The sequence below is a fragment of the Dermacentor albipictus genome, chromosome 1 (genome assembly GCF_038994185.2).
Source record: "Dermacentor albipictus isolate Rhodes 1998 colony chromosome 1, USDA_Dalb.pri_finalv2, whole genome shotgun sequence".
NCBI lineage: Eukaryota > Metazoa > Arthropoda > Arachnida > Ixodida > Ixodidae > Dermacentor > Dermacentor albipictus.
This window is the reverse complement of record NC_091821.1, coordinates 152612082-152636915: the sequence shown is the minus strand read 5'-3', so window position 1 is coordinate 152636915 and position 24834 is coordinate 152612082. Positions and strand designations below refer to the sequence as shown.

Here is a 24834-nt window from a genome sequence, read left to right as displayed (position 1 = left end):
GTTCCACTCTTGAAGGCGAAGCTTAAGCGTCCTTCAATTTTTACTTTGATAATGACGCTCATTTGAGGAGATTGTGGATTAATCGTGACCGGCCGCGTTCCTTTAACGCGCACCCAATGGTTGGTACACGCGCGGTTTTGATCCCGTGCCTTTCGGAATGCGACCACAGCGTTCGAGAATCGAACCTATACGAACTCGTATGCAGCAGCAGAATGACATAGCCACTGAAAAACCGTGGCGGGTTTTGGGGCAATTGCTAAGCTATAAAAATGCTACCAGCGTCTCTATAATGCTCCGAATATCCTTGATCGATTACTCACAACTATCTCCGATTTTGTATCGGAGATTACATACCTACCTACAATAAGTGATCACATATGACTGATCTTTTACTTTAACAGAACTAATCCTAAGATTGATAAATTGAGAGAAAAAAAAATATTTTGCTGCGAAAGAGCTGTACTTGAAATCATTAATAACAAACTGTAGATTTCCTGACTACTTCTCAGAAGAGTTCGATAACCGTCCTGATCAAGTTAACTCGGAACTGTTAGAAAGCAGGGACAAGTGCATCCCAAAGCGGATCATTATCGCAAATCCATAATCCACGAGCCCCGTAGTATAACAGGTATCTCAAACGCTTATGCAACACTGAAAGAAGCGTTTTGCCGTTTAACTAAACAGTCGCCAACCAACCTCAGGTGGGCTAGGTATGGGTCAACTTCTGATGCTCACGCAACACTTAAACTTGCTAAGCATAATTTAACGCTTTGCTGTCTATGTTAAAAAAGCTTTTATTGTGCTTTGAAAACCTGTCTAGCAACCATTGTGCTGCACTACAGAAAGACACATTTGTTAAAAACTTCTATGAATTGCACCAAATTGACGTGGCCATGCCGCAGCGGAAGTGTCTGGTGCTGCTATAGCTAATTAATTCACTACAAGGCAGCTTCTCTTTTGGCTGTGATTCTGTCAGTGGTAAATTTTTTGTATCACTTCTCATTTTAGTTCCATCATATTAACTGAAAAATGTTCAGTGATTCTTTGACACTTTTTAGCCTTCATATTCATACGTACTGGAAAACTGGAATCCCTTGTGAGTCATACTGCGCAGACTGCATTTCTTGGGCCTTAATCAGAAGGCGCTTTAATAAAGTATACCGTTGCCTGCTACTTCTCGGCGCGAACCTTGTGCGCTGAATCGAAAGTTTGGCATTTCGTTGTTAGTGAAAATGGTCACAACTCCTTGTTTGCTACATTGCAGTGCGTTCCACAAGGTACGCCCTTGGACCTTTTGTGTACCTTCCTCCCCGTTGTGTCTTCGATTAGTCTTGGCCGACGATTGTGAAAACTTACGTGAATTTCATAGCAACATTGATATTACGACACTTCAATGCAATATTATTAGTTTATCTAACAGGTGCAAATAATAGTTAATGAAGCTGAATTTAAACAAATGCGAGGTTATGCGTGTTGCCCTAAATGCTAACGTTTAGCGCATTTACCTTGTCAACAGCGTCTCTTTGAAACATATCACTTCTAGAAAATGGTACTTAGGTGCTTCTCCCGCATGTAATTTAATTTGAAAGACACGCTGAAAATATTGCTGCATGCTAACTGCATTCTAGGCTACGCATAGAGTCGTGAGCACTATGAAAGAGAACACCGAATTCGTTTGTAAGGCATGAAGCTAAGTTGACATCCCATTTTTTTTTCTCTTCGTTGGAGAACATTTTCCAGCAAAGGTTATGTTCCCGAATTGTTTCTTTGAAAATATGGTGAAACTTATAACCACACCCAGTGTCTGTGAAACCGAAAGTGGAGGTAGCGGTTTCATTTGTAGCATAAAAACGCCCGTATCGCTTAAAATTTTCTTGTCTTCTTAAACGTTAATGTTCAAATCCGTTATAAGGGCTGAAAGGCCGATTGCAACGAAACGTTGGATACCATATGAAGCTTAATTTTCAAATATTGTATATACGTATAGAGGAGCTTGCGCTTAAAATTTTGCGTTTAAACTGTGAATAGATGTATCGCGAAAAGCTCGCGAAAACAGCCGCTTTTAATATCTAAACTGGAAAAAAAAACGCCTTTACCTCTCTCCGGAAGCGACGCATGACCTAAAATGCGTGGCTCCTCAGCATGACCGATTATGCGGAGCCCGTGGCGTGCTGAATAATCTTGGAGGCGACGTGCTGGGACTTAACGTCAATGCGCCCACCACCAGCTGCCCGCGTCTTCTTCTTAGATACCATTTAAGATCTCATAATAAAAAATAGACATTTATTAGCCATTCAAGTTTGACGAGATTGCTTCAGTGGTGTAAGCCACTCATTCATAGCCAATTTAACCAAAGTGAAATTTCGTTGCAGTTGCCCTTTAAAAGCATGTGTAGCACGTTTCCATGTGTGATGAACATAGGCTGGGGGACGCACTACGTTTGTGAGGGCACTTCGTTTGAAACAGGTTGTTTACACTCTCCAGGCTTCTTGCACGTCCGTCCAAAGAACATATGAGTGAAGTTATTTGTTGTCTTTGTACGTTGTAGTTTTATCATTTATACTAGTAATCACAAAGTTCGGAATGCAAAGGCGAGACAAACAAAAGTTTGCCGGGAATCGGTACACACAAACCACACTGCGCGAGGACCCGGTGACGGGATAGCTTCAGGAAGTACATTAAAACTCGGTGATTTATGCGGAGGGCGGCTGCAGGATACAAGAGTCAAGCTCTGCACTGGCAGGAAACATTCGTAGATTTTGGAATTCTGTCAAACGTTGTCTAGCTCTGGAAGCGTGCTTCAGTGATACGAATTGGCAAAGGGCATAACCAAAGACACCGATACCTGTATATGTGAGCAGTCCGACTCTCAAGTTTGCTTTATGTCACGTTCTGAATAATTTCGTCAATAACGAGAGCAGACTTAATATTCTGAAAGCTGAAACAAGTTATAACAGAACCTGGCCTTTACAAAACTAAATGTTGTCCCCCAAATCGCCAGCCACTCAATGCGAAGCTTTCGCGCTACCGTACTGATGCTGCACAACGAGCAAAAAACAAAAAAAGAAGACAGAAATGAAGAAAAAATACGCAAAAGAAAGACACCAGAGGCCTCACGGACAAAATTAGCCAAAAACAAGAATAAAGAGGAGACGAGCTACGAATCTGGGGGAAACTTTAGCTCTCCTGAATAGTTTTTGTAAACCATACAGGTGTTTCAAATATTTTTTATTGATTTTCACAGAAACCCGTTTCTTTCTGTAGTTCTTTTATGTACCAACAAGCATAACTCTTTTTATAATAAAGATTCTTAAATGCAGCTTTGTACATTTATTTTCTGCATAGTTGGCCGTGCAATGAACCACCAAGAATAAAATCTTACGACAACTTGTAATCTGGTTCCATTTTATAGCAAGGCATACATCAGTTCTGAAGAGCCTGTATTCTTTTATTATTATTATTATTATTATTATTATTATTATTATTATTATTATTATTATTATTATTATTGCGCTCCCAGGGTTTTCCTGATCTCACTAGTTTTGGCTCATTGCATAGATGAATGCCTCTGTATGTGATTGCTAAAATTGCATCGTTACGTTGAGCTAAGTTTAAGTTATGAATGCTGGCGTGAGACCCACATTTGTTATTTTTTTATAAAAAAACATGCGCATTCTATAAGACTGACTTGCGTTTCTAGCTTTTCCTACATGTTCCAAATCGTGCCGTCCGTCTGCAACAAAGAGTTTTTATTTGAATAGCAAGATTTTCGAATCGAATGTCATTTTTCCATAATTTTTATCAAAATATAGTATTTGAAAAAAGGTGAGATGAAAACTGTACGGGAAATTAACTGAGGAAATTAACTGAGATGAAAACTGTACGGGAGTAATTAACCCTCCGAATAGCTGATCAGTGTGAATCGAGATTAAGTCTTTTAAACGCTTGATCTGTTAAGTCACATAATTGAGGAAAGCGAGGTCTCTTACAGAATCCTGCGTGCACGGATGCGTGCGCATGTGGTTATATGTCATGCCCAGCAATCCATCTTCGCGTCAGCAGGATACTGAGACCAGTCATTGTATTGATCATTTGTTGGCAATGCTCAACGTAAGCCGCAAACCTGAAGTTACGGGCGTAATAGAACGAAAAATTTGGCTAGTTGGCTTATACTAAGCATGGTCTTAAGTAGCGCCAACTTGGAAGAAACACAAGAATGAAGAAGGAAGACAGACACCAACTTTCAACTGAAGTTTATTGGAAGAAAACAAGAAGCTTTAGTACACAAAAAACGGAACCAAACAGAAATGATATATACATTATCACAGGGTGCGCATGAAATCCAGCTCTTCTTTGAACAATGATACAAATGTTTGACTACAACGCATGTAATAAACCTCGGCTATCTCCTGTGTGATCGTGTCATGATGCGCAAGATAAACAAGCCCAAAAGAAAGGAAGGGGAACTGCTCATATTGGGGGAATGTTCAGGTTCTCGAGTGCCACAGAAAGCTACTGAGCCGCGGGCCAAAGTTCTGCCGAGAGCCGACGCTGCATCGCTTTGAGAAAGTGTCGCTGACAAGGACGGTTACACGCCTTGTGCAAGAAGAGGACAGGACTAGGTGCACTGTCGACAGTGGTACATTCAAACAGTGCGTCCCAGAGTACTACCACAAAAAAATCAGCTCTCATCGATGGTGGAGTTCATGGTGAATAACAATTTAAGACCTATAGTGTCCGACAAGGAAGATTTTTTTTGCGATCATACCCATTTGCTTCTTTTCGGAAAGAGAGTCTTCTGCCATCGGAAAGAATTCTAAATCTGTTGATTTCAACGTGTTCAAGTTGAAGGAAACAGCTTGTGCCTTGCTGAGTCGGCCACAACTCAAACAAAGTTCTAAAGGAAGTAAAGAGGGCTAAGGGCTTGACTTTCGAAGTGTTCTTTGCAATGAAGTCCCATAAGCATGATATGTGTTTTAGGAGCGTTGTATCAGAACGTGGTACTTGGCAGTGCGGTGTTTTCCTATTTGCAGATGCTATTGCCGGGTTTGGATGCGAATTATCTATACTTAGCTCCTAGCTGTGGAATCGTGGTTCAATTCCTTTCTGGTGGCAACATTCAGCATCTAGTTGCGTTTAGTGTAGATGTGGAAGATCTGTTTTATACCAGTGTCACAAGTACACTGCTGATCGCGATCGGCTGAGGCCGATCCGCATTGAACTTGATCCGGATCGAGTGTTGCGACATGGTAACTTGCGATTACGATCATACGGACTCCGGATCCGGCAATTACGATCCGTGAATCGCCATCAGGCCTATTGATCGCGATCGCGTTGGCTGACATCTCCGCCCTCTAGCGCAATATTCTAAAAAGGCTAAAAAGAGAAAAGTAAGGGCCACTCAATAAAAAAGGTAAAAATTTTTATCAGCTAAAATAAACTGCAAAATAGAAATATTGTGCAAGTTTAACCATATTATGCAGTTCTGAGAGTTACCAACGATCAGCAGAAGATAATGATTCGATCCGGAGCGTTGGACCGCGTAGCAACGACGATTGTTGATCGCGATCGGTAAATCCGATCCGGATCGGCCCCGATCGCCACCAGAAGTGTACGTGTGACACCGGTATTATTAATTGTCCCAAGGTCCCCTTTTGCAAAGTGTGAAACAATGTATTACAGAAGACAATAATGAGCAGGCATTTATAAGTCGCTGTGGTGTTTATGTTGACACGTTTCTTGAGATCCTGAGCTTCTATTTATCTTTGACTGTCATATCTTGGAAAGGTTCTGACTGCACCCAGAGCTCCGGTGTGTATATAGGATTGCGGGTTGCTCCCGTGCTTAGTTAAATTTTTCTGGCCAAGGTAGACAGGCACATTGAGTCTCAGTTAGGGTGGCCTAGCAAAAAGAACATTGCATTACGTAGATGTCAAGGAAGAGTTCTTTGCGATTATGCCCATTGGTTTCTTTTCGAAAAGAGTGTCTTAGTGTGCAAATGGTCAATATTATAAAGGTGTTTAGGGAGTGTGGCAAAGGTTTAAAGCTCACATGCAAAGTCCCAAAGCACGGTTTAACGTACTTGACTTGGGCCTGTTCTTTCAGCAAGATCGCGTCTGCTGGTCATATTCCCCCCGATCACTGAAAACAGTCATTAGGTATAAATCTGGTCATTTTAGATTGGTGAGGGATGGCATCGCACTTCCATGCCTGAAATCGGCCTTAAAAAATTGTGCATCACAAATACCGAGAGAGCTTCGCCTGACTGGTTGGAAAGCTAAGAAATGCGGGTTATCCTAGCCATGTTATTACGTCCACCTGCAATAAGTTAATAAGGAAGCTAAAGAGTGACAGTGCTGGGCAGTATCGAAGACACAAGTATCTTAGATACTATCTTAGATACTCTCTTGGTATCTTGTACCTGTATCATGATACGTCTGGCATGACATTTATCATTGTCTGTATTTCCGATACATGAAAGAATGTATCATGTACCTCAAGACCCGCCGTGGTTGCTCAGTGGCTATGGTGTTGCGCTACTGAGCACGAGGTCACGGGATCGAATCCCGGCCACGGCGGCCGCATTTTGATGGGGGCGGAATGCGAAAACACCCATGTACTTAGATTTAGATGCACGTTAAAGAACCCCAGGTGGTCGAAATTTCCAGAGTCCCCCACTACGACGTGTCTCGTAATCAGAAAGTGGTTTTGGCACGTAAAACCCCATAATTTTAATGTACCTGAAGATACCGGCTATTGCAACAACACCGTGCAAAACAATAAACATTGGCGGAACTCCGCTTCTCAAGCTGATACTGCTGCCACTAAGCCACCTGAATTAAACTAAAGGCAGCGACATCCTTTTATCTTTCCGTCAGAGCGCTCCAGTGAGGGCAGGCAGAAAAACTTCACTCGGTATAACTCCACAGTAGTATTTGCGCCATCGTGCAGAGGTTTTTTATGTATGTTGTAATTAGATGGCGGCCCGCTGTTGGTCGACAAGCTGAGCAGCGACTCCTATAAATTACAAAACCGACGAGCAAAAGCAGCTGACAGCGCAGCGTACAAGCTTTCGTGTTCAGCACCTAAAGCAACTCCAATAAGCTGTTTCGGAATTAAAATATTATAATTTGAGCAAGACGAAAATTCTCAGATACTAACAGACATTTGATTAAAATGAAGCAAGGTTTGTCGGTGTTAAGAAATTTCTAAGCAAACATTTTTGTGCATACGCGTTTCCTGCTACATTATATACAGATCTATAATAAGAAGTTTTCAAATGTGTCGAAGTATCTTAAGATACAAATGGAAAATATTGTATCGGATACAATAATTGCGGTAGTATCTTTTATCTGTATCTCAAATACTTGTTGCCTGAGTATCTTGTATCGTATTATATGATACAATTGCAAAGTATCTCTGCCCGGCCCTAGTAACGACCAAAGGGACTTAAGGCGAAGCTCTAGGACTTGGAATAAAGCGGCTGTGTTACCGTGTGTTCATGGCCTTTCACATAGGCTGAAAAAAGTGGGGGAGCGCTTTGGCGTTAGGGTAGTCTTTTCGGCCAAGCATAAGCTGCAAGGGATCTGCAAAGTTGTGAAAAAGCGTGCTCAGACGCAGTAATTGATGATGCGATGCCAGATAAAACACGTCAAGAAGTTTCTAACGTGCAAACGTGGCGTTGCAAACAGAATACCGATGACATGTGACAGGTGTTATAGGCCAAACTGGGCGTTGTCTAAACGTGCGATTGCGGGAACGCAGCGCTCCTTTAAGATTTCCGCCTTGTTCATATATGGTTCAGCATTGCACCACGTGCGGATGCCAACCAAAGTTTGAAAGAACCACCGTGGTGTGTGGACATCACGGCACGATCACAAGGAAGTAGCCGAGGCTTACTACATACGTTGTAGTGGTGACACGTGCATAAGTCAGACATCTGTATCACTGTTGAAAGAAGAGTGTCACAGTGCGGCATTATTCGATTCGGCGAAGCACCGATCAACGGGCGCCAAAAGGTCGTAGGAATAGGAACCGGCGAGCAAGACGGTTATTGCCAGCCACTTGGGCAAGCGGCCGAAAGAAGTCGAAGGCAGGTTTAGGGATTATTTTTTTGTCGTCGGCACGATCGTGACGCCCTGACGCATTTTTATACCAACCCCTGTTGAGAAGCTTGCTAAGCAGGCAGGGGTTCGAATATTCCGAAATATGTGGTGTCTCTGTGCGATCCTGTGTCTACGAATTGCTAACAGTGTATGTCTGCCGACAGTGCCGTTTGACCAGCTGTCGTCGTTTCTCCGGTGTTTGTGAACGAACAATAGAGGCCCGCCACGGACTCAAGGGTGTGCATTTATGGTGCAATACAAGTGCGAGATCACTATCAGCAGGGGGCAATCACCCGTTCCCTCGCCCCTAATTAAAAGGGGCGCGGCCAAGACCTTGGGAGGAGTCGGCATCCAATTTATTTATTTTATTTATTCAGAATACCCCTAAAGGCCCTCTCGCAGGAGGGTATTACATAGGGGGTGGTGGTGCAGTAACGCATACAGATGTAATAAGTGAGTAGTAAGCTGAAAACAAAAATTGGGAACTAATAAACAATAACCACAAGAGATAATAATACAAAAAGAATAAGATTATTGTGCTAGTAAAAAATAATCAGAAGTGTACAAGAAGAATACGTATCACAAACACACGAAAAATGGAGGGTAATTTGAGTCATAGAAAGCACTCAGACCATTAATGTACAACGAGTCAGTAAACAATACAAAACGTAAACTTAAAAGAAAAAGGCAAAACATCGCAATAAAAATAGGAACAATAACCAAAACAATATGCATGTTACATAGAGGACAAGAAGATCTTTTAACATCATTCTTAACAAAAAAAAAATGGGGGCGGGACATGACACAAGAAAGGTTTAGGCACTTTCATTAAGGATTAGAAGTTTCTGAAATTCATTTATGTCGGTGACGGTTGCGATGTGTGATGGCAAGCTATTCCACTCGGTTATGGTGCGCGGGATGAATGATCTGGCATAAGTTAGTGTGCGACACGTGAAGCGTTCGATTTTAAAAGGGTGATCACGGCGGGGAAAGATGGCAGGGGGTGGCCTAAAGAAGTCCTCGCGAAGTGATGCATGATGGTAAAGCTTATGAAGAAGTGATAAGCGAGCGATTTTACGCCGACATGATAATACTTGCAGTTCAGCACGATTCTTCAATGAAGTGACGCTGGTGTGACGTGAATAATCCGAAAAAATAAAACGCACAGCACGGTTCTGCAGGGCTTCGATGTTTTTAATATTGTAGACTTGATCGGGATCCCAAATGGCTGAGGCATATTCTATTTTAGGACGGATTAAAGTGATATAAGCCTGTTTACGTAAGTGCGATGGGGTATGTTTCATGTTACGTTTAAGAAACCCAAGTGAGCGGTTTGCTGAAGCTAGGGTGACGTTAATATGGTTATTCCAGGACAGGTCAGACTGAAAGTTAACTCCAAGATATTTGTACGTGGTCGTAAGTTCCACTGAAGTATTATTTAGCAAGTAAGAGGTAGGAATTCGAGAAGCTTTTTTAGAGAAAGACATCACTTTAGTTTTTGAAGGATTTAGTGTCATTAGCCAAGTTGTGCACCATGAAGTTAAGGAGTCAAGGTCAGATTGTAGCGATTGGCGGTCAGCTTCAGAAGAGATGTTGCGGTAAATAACACAATCATCAGCGAATAGCCTAACTTTAGATTTGAGGGACGAGGGTAAGTCATTTATATAAATTAGGAAAAGCAATGGACCTAGTACACTTCCTTGAGGAACACCGGATGAGACTGGGACGAAAGGAGAGTCAAAGTTGTTGACGGACGTGAACTGTTGTCTATTAGAGAGGAAGGCTTGCACCCATGCCAGAACAAGTGGGTGAATATTAAGATGTCTAAGTTTTAGTAAGAGCCGGTGGTGAGGAACTCGATCGAACGCTTTTGAGAAGTCAAGGAATATGGCGTCAATTTGGATGCCGGCGTCCAATGATGAGTGTAAATCCTGAGTAAATCCTGCAAGTTGTGTTTCACATGAGAAGCCCTTGCGAAAACCGTGCTGGTATTTGAAGATGATATTGTGTTGCTCTAAATATGTAATTACTTGTGAGTGTATAATGTGTTCCAAGAGTTTACAGATGGTACTAGTTAAAGATATAGGTCTGTAGTTAAGTGGAGACGAGCGATCCCCTGATTTAAATATGGGCACTACTTTTGCTATTAGCCAGTCCTGAGGAATTGTGCCTGACGACATTGATAGAGAGAAGATGGCTGCCAAGCAACGATAGATACCAGAAGAAATATGTTTAAGTATTTTGTTGTTGAAGCCATTATGATCAGATGCAGATGACGTTTTTAATTTTCCAAGTAGAGATAAAATACCAGCTTCATCAATAATTATTTCAGTCATATTAATACCGGAAACAACATCAATGCTAGGGCATGTAGTAATATCCTCAAGAGTAAAAACTGTTGAGAATGAGTCATTTAATAACTTAGCACATTCTGATTCAGTAACAGGAGAACCATTGGTATTAGCAAGAGTTACATCGGGGTGGTTGCTGGGATTTATTGTGCGCCAAAAGCGCCGAGGGTTATTTATTAGCAAAGATGGCAAATCACGACTGAAAAAGCGACGACGAGTAGTTTTTAAAAGTTGTTGATATTCCTTGTCACACTTTTTATAGCGACACCATGAACCTGATAGTCTGTTTTTGTCTGCCATTCTAAAAAGTCGTTTCTTTTTATTATTAAGTCGACGTAATTGCTGATTGAACCATGGAGAAATGTTGCTTGTTTTGATAGTCATAACTGGAATGTATTTGTTAATTAAGTTTGAGAGAGTATGTTTAAAAAGGTTCCAGTTATCTTCAATGGAACGTGACAAGTAGGCGTCTAAAAAATGGTCCGTGAAATGGGATAATTCGATACACATTGCATCAAAATTGGCTCGCTTATAGCACCTTATACACTTTTCTGCAACTGTCTTTTGGTTAAGTGAACAAGTTAAGCTTCCAGTAATTATGTCATGATCAGAAAGACCATCGAGATGGGCTATGTCAGTAAACAGGTCAGGTCGAGAAGTTAAAATTAGGTCAAGAATATTTGCGCATGTACTCGAGCAACGTGTAGGTTTTTCGATAAGCTGGCACAACGAAAAATCCAGGCAAGAATCAAGAAATTCCTGTGCCTGAGTATCGTTGGCTGAAACAGATAGTGTAGACCATTGAATATTTGGATAGTTGAAGTCTCCGAAGATTAAAAGAACGGCATTTGGAAACCTCCCGCATATGTCAACAACAACGCGATGAAATTCCCCTTCGAAGGTCGCATTCATGTCCGGGGGGCGATAAAAAATACCAACAATGAGGTCAGTGGAACCAAGCTTCAGGGACACAAATACGCTTTCAAGAAATGAGTTGACAAAGATAGGTATAGCAAAGAAATCTTTAGAAATTCCAATAAGCACACCCCCGCCTCTTCGATCCTTTCTATCGCAGCGAAAAAAGTTAAAATCTACTTGACTGACAAGAATGTTATTATCGGAAACAGTATCGTTGAGCCACGTTTCTGTTAGTGCGATGATGGAAGGCGAACTTGAGTCGATAATAGAAGATAGTTGAATACTTTTAGGCAGAACACTTCTGATATTAGTGTAGAAGAAAGATACCTTTCCATCTGAACGAGATGGGGTGGTTACATGTGCTTGACGCTTAGAAGGGGCACGTCACGTAGGTGGAGTCATTGCTGAGCGTGCGTCTGTGCGGGTTACACACACCGCGCAATTAGAAGTTGTGTCCCAAGTGTAGGTGACGTTATTTAGGCACAGCCTGTCAAAAATAAGACGTACACGATCACCCTCCTTCCTTAGTGTTTTCGAAAACTGCAACAACTTCCTGCGTTTGTCCCGCACAGCCTCCGAGTAGTCCCGTGCGACACTGAAGGGCGTATTCTTTAGTTTGAAGCCTTTGCTCAGAATAGTTTCGACTTCTTTGTCATTAAAAAGTTTAGCGATGATGGGGCGCTTTTTATCTGAGGAGAAACGACCTATGCGGTGAGCCCTGGCCAGTGACGAAATCGAAAAGTCAAGTCGGTTCCTGCAGAAGTCACGTACAAGACGTTCGGACGATTCCCATGTTTCAAATTGTTCCCCGTCGTCAATTCCATAGAATATTACGTTTGACCTTCGGGAACGATTTTCCAAGTCGTCAATTTCAGCTTGAAGGTCTGAGAGGTCTGATGAAGGTCTGATATTGTCCCGGCGTGACCGGTTTTCCACCTCATCGGATTTTGAAGCGAGTTTAGCGATAGATTCCCTAAGTGAGACTATTTCGGAGTTAAGTTTGTCATACATTGTACTACAGTCAACAGCTCCTGTAGAAGATTCGAGCGAAGATACACGTGTTTCAAGGGCTTCGAAGCGGGAATTAAAAGATTCCTTGATATCGGCAATGTCAAGTGCAATTTGTTTCTGACCAGCCAACAATTGAGCGAGAAGATTAGCCGTCTCTGGAGGGGAACTAGTAGAGCACTGACTGCTACTTGAAGTGGTGTTATGAGCCTCGCTTGACTTTGATGTACTTGCCGAAGGCACACCTCTAGGTCCAGGGTTAAGTTCAATATCCCCACTCAAGAGAACGCTATCGTAACAGTGCAAAATTCGAAAGCAGCAAGTAACAACACTGTTCGGGCAGGACAGCAGCAGCAAAAAGCGGTCATCAGAACGGTAGCTATATGCACCTTGGATATAACATACCTGCGTGAAAAACAAGCAGCGTTTAAGCAACATTCCGGCGTCGCTGCTGCACTGCCCACTGAAGGATTCTTTGTTCATGGCTATATCCTATTGCAGGAAGCTTCAAGAACTTGTTATTAAGATTATGTATAACCCAGAACATTTTTTTCTTGATTTCAGAATTGGGTGAACTTGATTGGATCGTCACCAATATCTGTCGTTCCCCAACACAGGGACCTATAGGAAAAGCAGACGTTATTTAAACGCCGGTTTTAGACCGAGCTAAGCAGTCTAGAAGCTGATCCTACAATCTGCTGAGAAGCGTCAAGGAGCTAGTGCCGTCTAGTACGCCTGGGCCGCCAAGCCGCGTCTGAACTGCGAGTTACCAGTTGGCATAAGAGACGACAAACAAACGTGTGCAACGAAGCTCACGGTAGTTCCCCTCAAGTTAGCTCAACCTGCTCGAGAGCAGACGTCAGACCTAGACCCCCGGGAAACCCAGCCCAGCAATTGCATCCACCTCAACGACAACAGCTTGCCAGCTTTCTTCGGGAAAGCTCTGCCGTCGACTCCACGCTTTATGGACTTGCTGCTGCTGCCCGGCCATGCGTATGCCATCATTTGTTTTGTTTTGAACTCTGTTTAGTTGACCACCGTTAAGTGTGTTTTGTATAGTGTTGATTTCTATATTTACTGTTAACTGTTCATTTTATTTCTTTTGTCTTCATCATTGATATAGATTAAGTGCATGTGTGTTGGTGTTCTTGTATTTTTTTTGTGTGTGTTTCGTTTAAATTGTGTGTCGTTGTCAGCCGATAAATAATTTCTTTCTGTCTTTCTCCGGACTCTGACTCATTCGCTGTGTTCGCTTGAGTACGGAACGACCAACCGGCTTGTATACCCCGTAGACGACTTCGCGCACACGGCGAACGGGTGACAAGCCGTGACAAAGATTGGTTTCATGCGCACCCCGTGATAATGTATATGTCACTGTTGGCTTTCTGGCTGGTTCCATTTCCTGTGTACTAAAGCCTTTTTTTGTGTTTTCTTTCAATTACCTTAAGTTGAAAGTTGTAGCGCTTGGTGCGTGTCTCCCTTCTTCGTTCTTGTGTTTCGTGAAGCTAGCGTTACTTAAGACCATGCTTAGTTACTGGCGTGCTGAAAAAAAAAATAGAAGCAGCGTATCTTCGCGATCACATCTGAAATCGTGGGTACCGACGCCAAAAAACGACACGGGGATTTGTAACTAAAGTGATCGTTACGCTGTTCACACGCTCTCGAGTCGTGCAAACGTGACCATGCTTCTGTAGACTGTTGGCAGTTGAAGTATTATGCCGGCGCAGTTTCGCAGTGAGGCGGTGATTCTTTGTTCATGGCTATATCCTATTGCAGGAAGCTTCAAGAACTTGTTATTAAGATTATGTATAACCCAGAACATTTTTTTCTTGATTTCAGACGTACTTCGAACACAAAGGAGCGATCAGTGTAGAATGGGCAGCACTCCAAGACTTCCTCTTGCCAGAGTTTGCAGCGGCACTGTAAACAAATCGCCGAGAATAAAGGAGGAAAGAATGAAAAAGATGCAACTGGAAAAAAAAAATGTGTTATGTGTTAGACCAGCCTCCCTGTTATAGCAAGCCAAATGCAAACGATCTCGATATCAGCTTCATTTGCACGATCGGCGATGCTAACGGTTCCAGCTAAATGTCGGGCTGACCTGGATAACAACCTGGCCTCGCCGCTATTACATGCATTTTGCCAAGCGGGTCACGCGATTCAACACACTCCTTGCAGGCACGCTGACCAAGATCACCTGCACCAACGCTAACCACGCATACCGCGACGAATCGATATAGCGTTTACATGATGCATCTGACTATCTGATTTCGGCCCGACACGCCCACTGACTCCTACTTTATGGGGTTTGTTCAAACAAGCCTATAAGCTCGAGTGTACACCCACGATCAATAGTTTAGAACTATGGGGCTAGCTCAAGTGACTTGCCTCGCGACTTAATACGGCACTAAAGAGCAACATTAAGGGAAACCTAAGCTTGGGGGCTCCTCTGTAAATACATGGGAACGGAAGAATTCTCGGCAACCACTGCGCCAAATTTGATTAAGTTTGTTGCAGTTAAAAGAAAAAAAGTTTAATTCCAGTGAATCAGAGTTTCATTTAGGCCGTCGATCTTTTGGCTCGAATTGCTGAAAACTGCAAAATTTCAAAAAACGATACTATCAAGGTCACAACTTTTACTCAGCGATGAAAAACGATATCACAGTTTTACAAACTACACATAATAATACATCTAGAGTGGACACAATGCTTGTAATATGCACCGCTCTCAAATATACACTCCACTAATATGTGACTAGGGCTTTTGCGAAGCCCTCGTAAACATTGTAACAAATTCGCGTAAGTTGTAAATTAATACATAAAATTTGTCCGCTTTGAATGTTTTAACGAATGCAATACAGAACTGCGATATCTGAATTTGGTGCGGACTTACGTAATTGTGAACTTCGTGCTTCCATTTTATTTTAAGCTTACCAATTTTCGGACATTAATAAAGTCCAGCGCCTAAGTCAAAATTAATCTTCAGACAGTCGCTAGACTTAACTTTCCCTCTCAAATTCAACAAATCTCGTTGAAATTGGTCCAGGGTTTTTCTCATAAAAGCATTTCAGCATTTTACGTGCATTTGAATAGGCGGCATCGTAGTTTGCCCCGAGCTATAGAGCTTCTTCTTAAATTAGTTTTCAAGACTTGATTTGCATTTATTTGGCGCAAAAGGGATAGGTTATTAGTGGTGGAAATATCAAGGCAAACAGTGCCCTTCTATGTGTAATTTCGTACGCTAACCTCTGCGTTGTTACGTTAGTATGAAGTCGCGGATTTCAGACCATTCTTGCACGATATGGGCCATTTATGTCCAGAAAAATCTCGGAACTCACTATAGGTTAAATCGTTGGACTCTTATGGCGAAATGTAATCCTTGTTTATCTAGCCTGAGCTCAAAACGCGTTTGCAGGTATTTTGACATGCCTGGTCAACCGGGTCAACCCATTCGCTGTATGCTGGTGATCGACATTGTTTGGACGACCGCGGTTGACCTGACCTTCTATTCACACCAGTTTCTGTCGGGTTCATGTAAAAGCCGCTACAATTAAATGGTTTAAGGGGTTTTTTTTGTATGTGTTTGTGTGTTTGTGTGATGTCTTTGCATGACGTAGCGTCCAGGCTGTCATGTATCTAGGTCTAATTCTAGTTATTCTAGTTAGTCTAAGTCTAGAGGGTCTAAGTCTAGTTATTTAACCCTCCAGCTGTGTTATTTTGCGCTGTCGGGTGAATGTACGCATTAGCCTCACTCATAGAGTGCCGACAGTTGCTGGTCGAGCCAGCTGGCAGGTCAAGCGAGGTCATCCCCACTGGTGTGGGCGGCAGACACGTAGAAGTTCGGCCGTAGTGAGGAGACGCCGTCGTTTACGCGGCGCTGGTGCGCGTCCAATCTAGAACTGAATACCGTGGCATGCGATGTTTTTCGACTGAGAAATTATATTTTTGTGTGTGTGTGTGTGTACGCTCCGCAGGCGGCATCACTTGTCCTTGCACTTGATTCAGTGTGCTTGTTTCATTTTGAAGTTTTACAACTTTACAAGAACGCTGCTGCAACTACTGACCGTGAACAAAATTCTGACCTTGGTCACTCGGGCTAGCTGGCCATGGTCAGAAAATAAACAACAACCATTCAGGCTGTTGATTATCGGCTCCCTGCCGATAATCGGCTGTTCCGCCGTTCTTGTTGCACTGGTCCCTATTCTCTCTGTTGTCTGACAATCCGAAGACGGAAGCCACTTTCCGGCCGACAAAGGTACTGGCCACCCACAGTACACACTACGTCAGGGATTCAGCTGTCCTTGTCGCAGTCAAACTGCTCGTGGTGGTGGTGGTGATGACGACGACGATGGTGATTTGTTGGCATCCCTTTCGAAACGGGACGGTGCAAATAGTTACCTAGCTTGTTCGAGCTAATCGAGTAATCTATACATGCTTATCAGTCTATCAATTTTGCCTATCTTGCCATACTCTCTTTTCTCTTCCTTAAAACCATTACGTGTGGCTCGTACAGTTACTTTACATCCAATTTGCTGTCTCTATTTCTCTTTGTTTTTATAGCGTAAGCTGTTATAGGCTCATTCCAATAGCCATTTAAGTTGGCGATGTTGTCCGTCGCCGCCGCCGGTGTCCGTCGTAGCTATCGCCAGGCTCCTACCAACTATGGAGGATTGGCCATGAAATGGTTGGATTGTCTTCAAAATGAAAAAGATGATTAAGGGACGTATAAAAATGCTAGAATGAAAAATACGTATAGCATACCTGATTAGATCAAGCAGGCTAGGTGACTGTTTGTCACCGCCCTGCATCAAAAGGGATGCCAATAAATCATCAGCAGCATCAGCATCGAATCGTGCCACTTGTCACGCGACGTGACATGCGCGCCGCGTAGCATTGTTACGTGCAAACTTTGCATTGCAGTGGCGTTGTATTCCACCAGGTGTCCCTACATGTAGCAGTTGCATGTGGCAGTTGCATGTTGCATGTAGCTCGACCTGGTTAACTCAAGCAGGGTAGGCGAATGTTTGTCACCGCCCTGTATCAAAGGGGATGCCAATAATTGATCATTATCATCAACTGGCACCGTATCGTGCCACGGGTCAAAGGATGTGGCATGTGCGCCGCGTAGTCTCGACACCTGTGTTTACTCTTCGGTACACTTTATGGTGCCTCCTCTCAAGGTACAAACCGCTGCTGAAGAAGCGAATCGTAGAGCTACGCACGCGGCCACAACCAGGCAACGTCGGGCTCAGCATAACGCCGTGCAGAGAGCAGGGGAGGTGTTCTACAAGAGTCCACCTAGTGGACATGTCCATTTCGTCTGCTGTTGAAGTTCTGATTGGCTGGGCTGGACTGCGTATACGCAGCAACCAGGCGCCACAGCCAATCAGCACTTCAGCAGCAGACGAAATGGTCATGTCCACTAGGTGGACTCTTGCAGAATACCTCCTTAGCACAAGTCGTAGTTCGCCATCGAGCGGACAGTTCATATCGTTCTCGTGAAAATGACACAATGAGACTTCGCCACGAAGACCCTCTAGTGCGTGCTGCTGAAAATCAAGCTCCTATAAAGCCGCTCCTGCAGTTTACGCTGTGACTGTGCTGGGTGTGACACGCAGACCTGTGACTTTTCTCCGCCCACTCGGACAGCCCTAATTTTATGGCTTACACTGCATATCACCGACGTTACTGTAACTGGCTTCTACGAGCTCGTCTTGTCTTTAACGGCTTTGCATTTGTAGATGAGGTTCATCTTGCTTTTACGCCATCCAACCGGGATTTTCTTCGTTTTAATGGAGAGTTTTAGAATTGGGGGCCCAAGCGGTTTGGGGACCCAAGAAAATTGCGGGCCGCAAGTGCGCATGCGCAGAACCCAAGCCTCTCTTGGGTTCTTGCGTTCGCGTTAACCCAAGACCCAAAAATCGAAAACTAGCGTGGGCCCCCAAGCCGTCTTGAGCCGGCCTCGCGGGGGACATCGAAGGCGTACAGCATATGGTCGCAGAGCAAACTTGCTGTACTTCCACTTATTTTTGCCATTTCACGCGGGTGAACTCGCAGTTTCGCAATGAGTCACGAGAAAACATCAACTAAGAGCACTTGCTTTCGATTGACTTTGCTTGGCTTAGAATTACACACTTAATTCGTAATACTAGCCGGTACTAACACAGTGATTGCGTTTCTTACATTTTATTGTTCGCTCTTTTTGCTCAAAAATGCATTCTGTTCGTTTTCACTTGTAAGAAAGGAGTTTTTTTTTTTTGCTTTCAAGCATATTTATATTTTCCACACTGCGGCGTCCCGAGCGCTCGACCCAACGCTGTCTGCATTCGACCCAATCCTCAAACTCTGCTGCTCCTCTAAACCCAAGAGCAACAGACGCAACGCGGCTCGGGGGCCCAGAGCCTTGCGCCCCCAATTCTAAAACTCTCTAATAAGTCGCTCTATGGCATTGGTCAGCAGTGCCTTGCTCTTACCCAGCTGTTTAATTAGCTGGGATTTCATCGGGTCCTGCGGCCGTGTCTCTGTTGCTGGATCTGCTTGATCGAGTCTGGACAACGCTCTCTTTCTTGCCGAAGTTATTCCTAATAACGTCTATGATGTACCGCAGCGCGTCGTCTCCTTCGAACATGCTACCATCTTTATCCCTTGTATAGTGAGTTGTAAAGTTTCGAGCGCAGCCCTTAGGCGCCCGTTTCTGGACTGAGCGTCGCCGTCCCTCGGCCTAACGACGCGAACGCGCTCGTGCCACCTCTAGCGCGTTCGTCGCCGTTTTCTTTCGCAGCTGGCTCCGATGCCGCTCATCATGCTAGCGTTCTCCCTCTGCGAAGGCGCTGACGGCATTCATTCACAGCCAGTCGGTGGTTTTAAGTTGTTTGCCTCAATATATCACTCACGCCTTTGTCGCCGTCTTCCACAGCTGGCTCCGGTGCCGCTCATCACGCCTGAGTTCCCATACTGCCTTTCACCCTGCGAAGGCGCTGACGGCACTGGCCCACTGACAGTCGGTGCGGTGATTTCGGTCTCTAATTCTGAAAACGAAAACACCGTATACAGGTGCGCTCAAATTTCCCGTTATCGTAATCGTCGGACATTTTTTTTTTAGTTGGAGCTCAGGGTGCTCTTACGTGGTTCCATTATCATTTTAGTACGCTTTTATCATTTTTTTGCGAATGTCATGCACTCAACTTTCACTTGAACATATAATTTTTTGTTTTACTAGTTCGTTCGCCACTCTTTTCTTTTCCTTGGTACTTCTTCCATTTAAGCAGTACCTCTTCTTCGTGTAATCATAGCTTATTGGCTTCTCGATGATCCCTAGACGCCTGCTGTTCCTGGTTCGACCACTTGCGCTGTTCTCTTTTCCCACTACAACGAATTTTTTTTTTACTCGGGATTGTCTTATCTCCTGCTGCTTGGCGTCTACGAGTTTCTTGTAATCCCTGACTGCTGTAGGAAAGACCTCTATTTTCTTACGCTCATCTCGATCAATAACAGGCGTTCCGAGGCGATTACGTTCCGATCAATAACAGGCGGCTGCTCCAAATCTCGTAGATGCGTTTCGGTCAAGGCATACACGCTAAGAGCTTCGTCTTTCAGCTGCGTTTCAATTTCCAGCTATTTATCCTGCTTTCGACCAACCTGCATGTTCATGTAAAAAATCTTACGGCATCTACACTTGTCCTTTGTGGGTCTCTTCTTAACTCCTTGTGGTATGATTCTGCTACTTGCTGGTGTGTCACTACATTCAATACTTAATCTACCTTCCCGAGTTTCTGCGATCCGCCTAAAAAGAGCTACTGTCCGTGCCGCGAATCGACGTCCCACTGGTGCAGCTATACCTGCTCGCTAACATGTATGTTTGTATCCCGTCACGCACAAAAGCGCCGTCGCTGCCCGCTCGGTGCATTTCCCGGTTGATGTTAATGACTTTAAAGTTCATGCTAGCGTCCATATCTCTCCATTTGCCGCAAGAACGGCCCTTCCAATTTCACACCTCTTCCTTTCAACCTCTGGCACCATGGACACTGCGATCTGCGCATCCTCGGAATTTTTTCTGAGTTAGTCAACCACTTTAGCTATTTGCTTCGTTACCTATAGGTCTCACTGGGTGAATCCATTCGCATTCCATTATGTTGTGCTGAGTGCTCTCCGGATCTTTGTTGCAGCAGACATATGCCTCATCTTGTTGCAAATATTTGCTCCAATATGTTTTTGGCCTTAGACAACCAGCTCGAGCCTCAAATTGCAAGGTGTTACCGTTCAGATTTTCCCTTCTAATTTCTTTCTTCCCATTCTTGTAAATATCCATGGTCGTTCTTGTTTCCATCCTTTGCATCTAATTCACTGTCTCTATTTCTCTCATATTCTTTTTGATAGCTCCTGGTTAATTATCTATTTGCACTTTCAGTTACCGTGTACTTGGTTGCCAACTTTCTTGACCTCTTCCTCCATTCCTTGTCCATGCTTTTCAGGTGCAGGTACTTGTGCAATTTAGCCACCAATTTATTTTCATCCACGTTCTTGCGTCTTTCATCCAAACTAATTTTGCTCTGCGCTTTTCTGACTTCAAGAGTCTCAAACCATGTCGCCATGCACTGCCTCATTTGTGGTTTTACCATGGGCTCCCAAAGTCAACCGGCCTACCGATATTTAGTTAACTTCCAACTCCGACTAGATATTCGATTTTAAGCACAGAACGGTACTTGCGAACATTAGCGCCGGTACCGTTATGGTATGTCCTCACTTGCGGAAATAAGCGCGCGCATGAAAACGCGCGCGGGGAAAGGTGCTTTTGCGGTAAGAATTCTCTTCCGCTCGAGGATGGGTCCCAAACCAATTTTTTCGCGGCGCTGCGTTTCCGCAAACCCGAGCGAGCCTATCACAGGCGCCGAAGTCGTCACGTGGGCGGTGAGGCCAATACTCTCACCGGCGAGCCCGACCGGCGCGTGCCAACACCCTCTTAAGGCCTTCTGGCTGTACCCTCTCCCCTTGAGCTACGTGACGCAAAAGAGGCCCACATAGAAGTTCCGTGCAGCGTGCTACGAAGCTACGAGCGGCGCAGCTGTGTTGAAAATGAGACGCGGAACACCGAGTGGGCGACGACCCCGATAACAATTCGATTAGTTCCGGGAACCCTCCCACTCCTTGGATAGCTTCGGGGTTAGAAAAGCCCTCGCATGCTGCGACATGCTTCCGAGCGCACTTTTTTTCTGGACGTTAACCTTGCATGTAGCCTCTGCGCTTGTGCTGCGATTGCGGTTGTGTGTCCGGCAAGCCTTCATTGCCGCGGAATGTGGATTACGCGCGTGCCAGGATATGCCTAATAAGTGCTGCGTGCCCAATTGCTGGAGCAATTACAAATCGGGGCCGAAAAATTATGCGTTCGTGTTTCCGCAAGATCAATGACAGAATATTGGGTGCCAATGCTAAGGCAAAGAAGAGAAAAGCTGGAATTCTGTGGAATAAGCCAGCTGTTTCTTTGTAAATAGTTGCGCGAATGTTTTGTATCTCCGTTGCTAAACTCATTTGAGGTGTTGTAAATATGGTGGACTGCGGTGCTGTATATAATAATGCCTCGAAAGCGAAATTATTCGTTTAGAGCCTAATGTAGACTGGAACAAATACATGTGTGCCGAATGTAAAGATAGGCACACCAGTGAAGTTGTCATGAGATATGTGTTATCGTGCAGTGCTAACATTTTGTTGAAGAACTTTTGTGGTCGCATGAACGGCAAACTCTTTGACGCCAACGATTACTCAAGGCAAAGAAGCTACTCTGAAGAAGATGGCAGCACTGTGACTTTTTAATATAAGCCATGCTCTCTGTCATCATTTACCTGAAATTCGTTCTCGATCCTAAGGTTCCACCATTTCATTTTTTTTTTTATGGACGGGCTTTTAAATAACGCAGCGCCTAAATAGTTCTGCAACCCGCGGTGTTTTGGTTGCTCAGTGGCTATGGTGTTGGGCTGCTGAGCACGAGGTCGCGGGATCGAATCCCGGCCGAGGCGGCTGCGTTTCGTTGGGGGCGAAATGCGAAAACGCCCATGTACTTAGATTTAGGTGCACGTTAAAGAACCCCAGGTGGTCGAAATTTCTGGAGTCTCCCACTACGGCGTGCCTCATAATAGGAAAGTGGTTCTGGCTCGTAAAGCCCCATAATTTAAATAGTTTTGCATAAATAAAATAATCATGGAACACCCTCTGTTCTCTGCAAGCCATCTGCTCAACTATGCAATAAAAAAAACAACTGCGCTCTTGTTAACGTCGCCCATAAGGGCTCGATCCTTAGTGGGGCAGGCGCTCTACTTCACTGGGCCTTAGTGTTGGCCTTAAATAAAGTTTTTTTCCTTCCTTCCTTGTCTAGGTAGTGTTGCGCGCGGTGTTGGTGGTGGTGCGCGCGCGCCGTGTTTGCTTGGCGGACTTCATTCCCGAGGCATCTCGAGAGAGGGCGAGAACTCTCGCCCGCTCTCCGCGACCGCGCAGTGGTGTGGCCTCCGGAACGCGGCGTGCGTGTTTAAGCGCGCCGCCTTGAGCGCGCGTATTACTCCTAAATGTTTTGCCTGTACTATAGCGCTGAGTATGAGCTGCAACGCGAAAGCGCGTAGCAAACTGGTCGCGCTTATATTTATCGCTTATACCCACGAGGCCAAAGTTTCGTATAGGGACAGCGCGTGCCGCTAGTGGAGTAGCTGTCGAAGAGGGGCATAAAACGGCTGCGCATGCCCTGGTCGCTGCATTTCCGGCCAATAGGCTGGCATTCTATTAGTATTTGTGCTCAGCATGCACGCTACTTTACCCGTCATTACCTGAAAACTTCGCTGCGACATTCAGACACTAATAATCCCTCGTGATGGACGGCGGTGGCTAGTAAATCCTCCTAGCGGCTGTTTTCAACAGCGCGCTTACTTTCTCTCGCTGCTTGTTACAAAACAGCGATTTTTGTATATGGGCCGAGCCTGCGCATTACTTTGCCATTAATTTTCACCGGAAATTGTCTGCAATGCGACTCTGGAAGATCTAGCGTAGCTGTCAGTGTACCATGCTTATGTGTTGGGGTCGCGGCTGTCTCAGCCGAGTCCTTGCTTTCGTCCAAGTGCATAAGGTTATCTGCATATGCTTAGGACTGGCGCTTACCTTGCGACAAATATTGCAAGCTGATTGATGCTAAACATTACACGCTATGACGGCACTTGAAGAACCGGAGTGCGCGCTACAGAAGTGATCACATGACGAAAGCACCGACAGTTTGGTAGTGCTATCTCAAAAGTCCTTTTTTTGTTGTTGTTGTTGACACTTGTGGAGGCGGCAAAGCCAGCTGCTGAAGACTCTTGCTACGTATGCAATTTATGTACGCTTTGTCACGCTGTGACGACGAAGGCGCTGGCGAGTTCAAGGAAATACTATATGTTTTTCTTCTTCAGTGCTCAAGTGCAGGTTGTGCACTAAAGAAATGAGAGACAAGCTGTGTGTGGCCACGCAATAAACAAAAAGTTATCAGTGATAGGAAGCATGGAGCAACATGTACGAAATAAAAGCCATTATCACCCAGAAGAGTATACCTGTCTAAATTGCAACAGCAACTCACAAATAGGCATGATCCAATATATAAAATGGAAGTGATAATAAGGTAAAATATAAAATATACTGAGAAACGCACACAGTGCATTCAATATGTGGCAGCATATTCACAATAAAAGAACAAAAAACATATTTGATACTATATCCTTTTGCTCGTTTATTGTGAATATACTTCCACATACTGAATGTACCATGTGGGTTTCTCAGTATAATGTATGTTTTGCCTTATTACACCACCATTGTAAAGGAGCATGCCCATCTGTGAGTTGCTGTTGCATTTTAGACATGCAGGCATGATCAACATAACACAGATGCTTATGGTTCCACTAGAAAAGTCAAAATAAGAGACTACAAATTCTTGCAGAACACACAATAATGAAGAAAATGCAACTATTTAAAAAAGAACATGAAGACATTAATATGCATGTTTTCACACCAGCGAATACAGAATAATACACATGCTCCTGAGAAGACAACTATCACGCATCTACGAAGGACAGAAAACAAATTTAAGATGGCAGGAACACTTGCATGCCTCAAGCTATCACCTTGTGTCCAAGCTTCTTGCTTCCACCTGCTGGGCATGTAGACCGCCTTACTGCCTGAGTACGCTTGTTTTCTCCTCTTGTAAAAAAATGTAAACGGCACCTTACGAAAAAGTGAACTACCTCCGCAGTGGGGCTGACATAATGTGATATACAGCCAACACCAGCCGAGGCAGTATGGCTGTCAAGAGAAATTTCTCTCTCTATCTCTCTCTTCTTTTTTTTTTTTTTTTTTTGCTGGCGGTTTCACCACGGTTTCACTCTGATTGTACGAGATCGTGACTTCGGCTTGCTCAAGTACGCTGGTAAGCCTTCGCATATCCCGTG

At 44.2% G+C, this 24834-nt stretch overlaps 1 protein-coding gene and 1 long non-coding RNA gene across 4 annotated transcripts in view; one reads left to right on the top strand and one right to left on the bottom strand.

Moving 5' to 3' along the window:
• The window catches only part of LOC135902982 (uncharacterized), a 113902-nt gene that overhangs the window by 19001 nt on the left and 70067 nt on the right, over nt 1-24834 (top strand). The window lies entirely within an intron of this gene.
• LOC135902983 (uncharacterized) overlaps nt 19286-24834 on the bottom strand; it is a 53367-nt gene continuing 47818 nt past the window's right edge. Inside the window, exon 4 of one of the 2 annotated variants that reach the window (XR_011509083.1) lies at nt 19286-19410. This is a non-coding gene — a long non-coding RNA (uncharacterized lncRNA). The remainder of the gene's footprint in view (nt 19411-24834) is intronic. The other variant, XR_010564675.2, reaches the window with a different exon arrangement.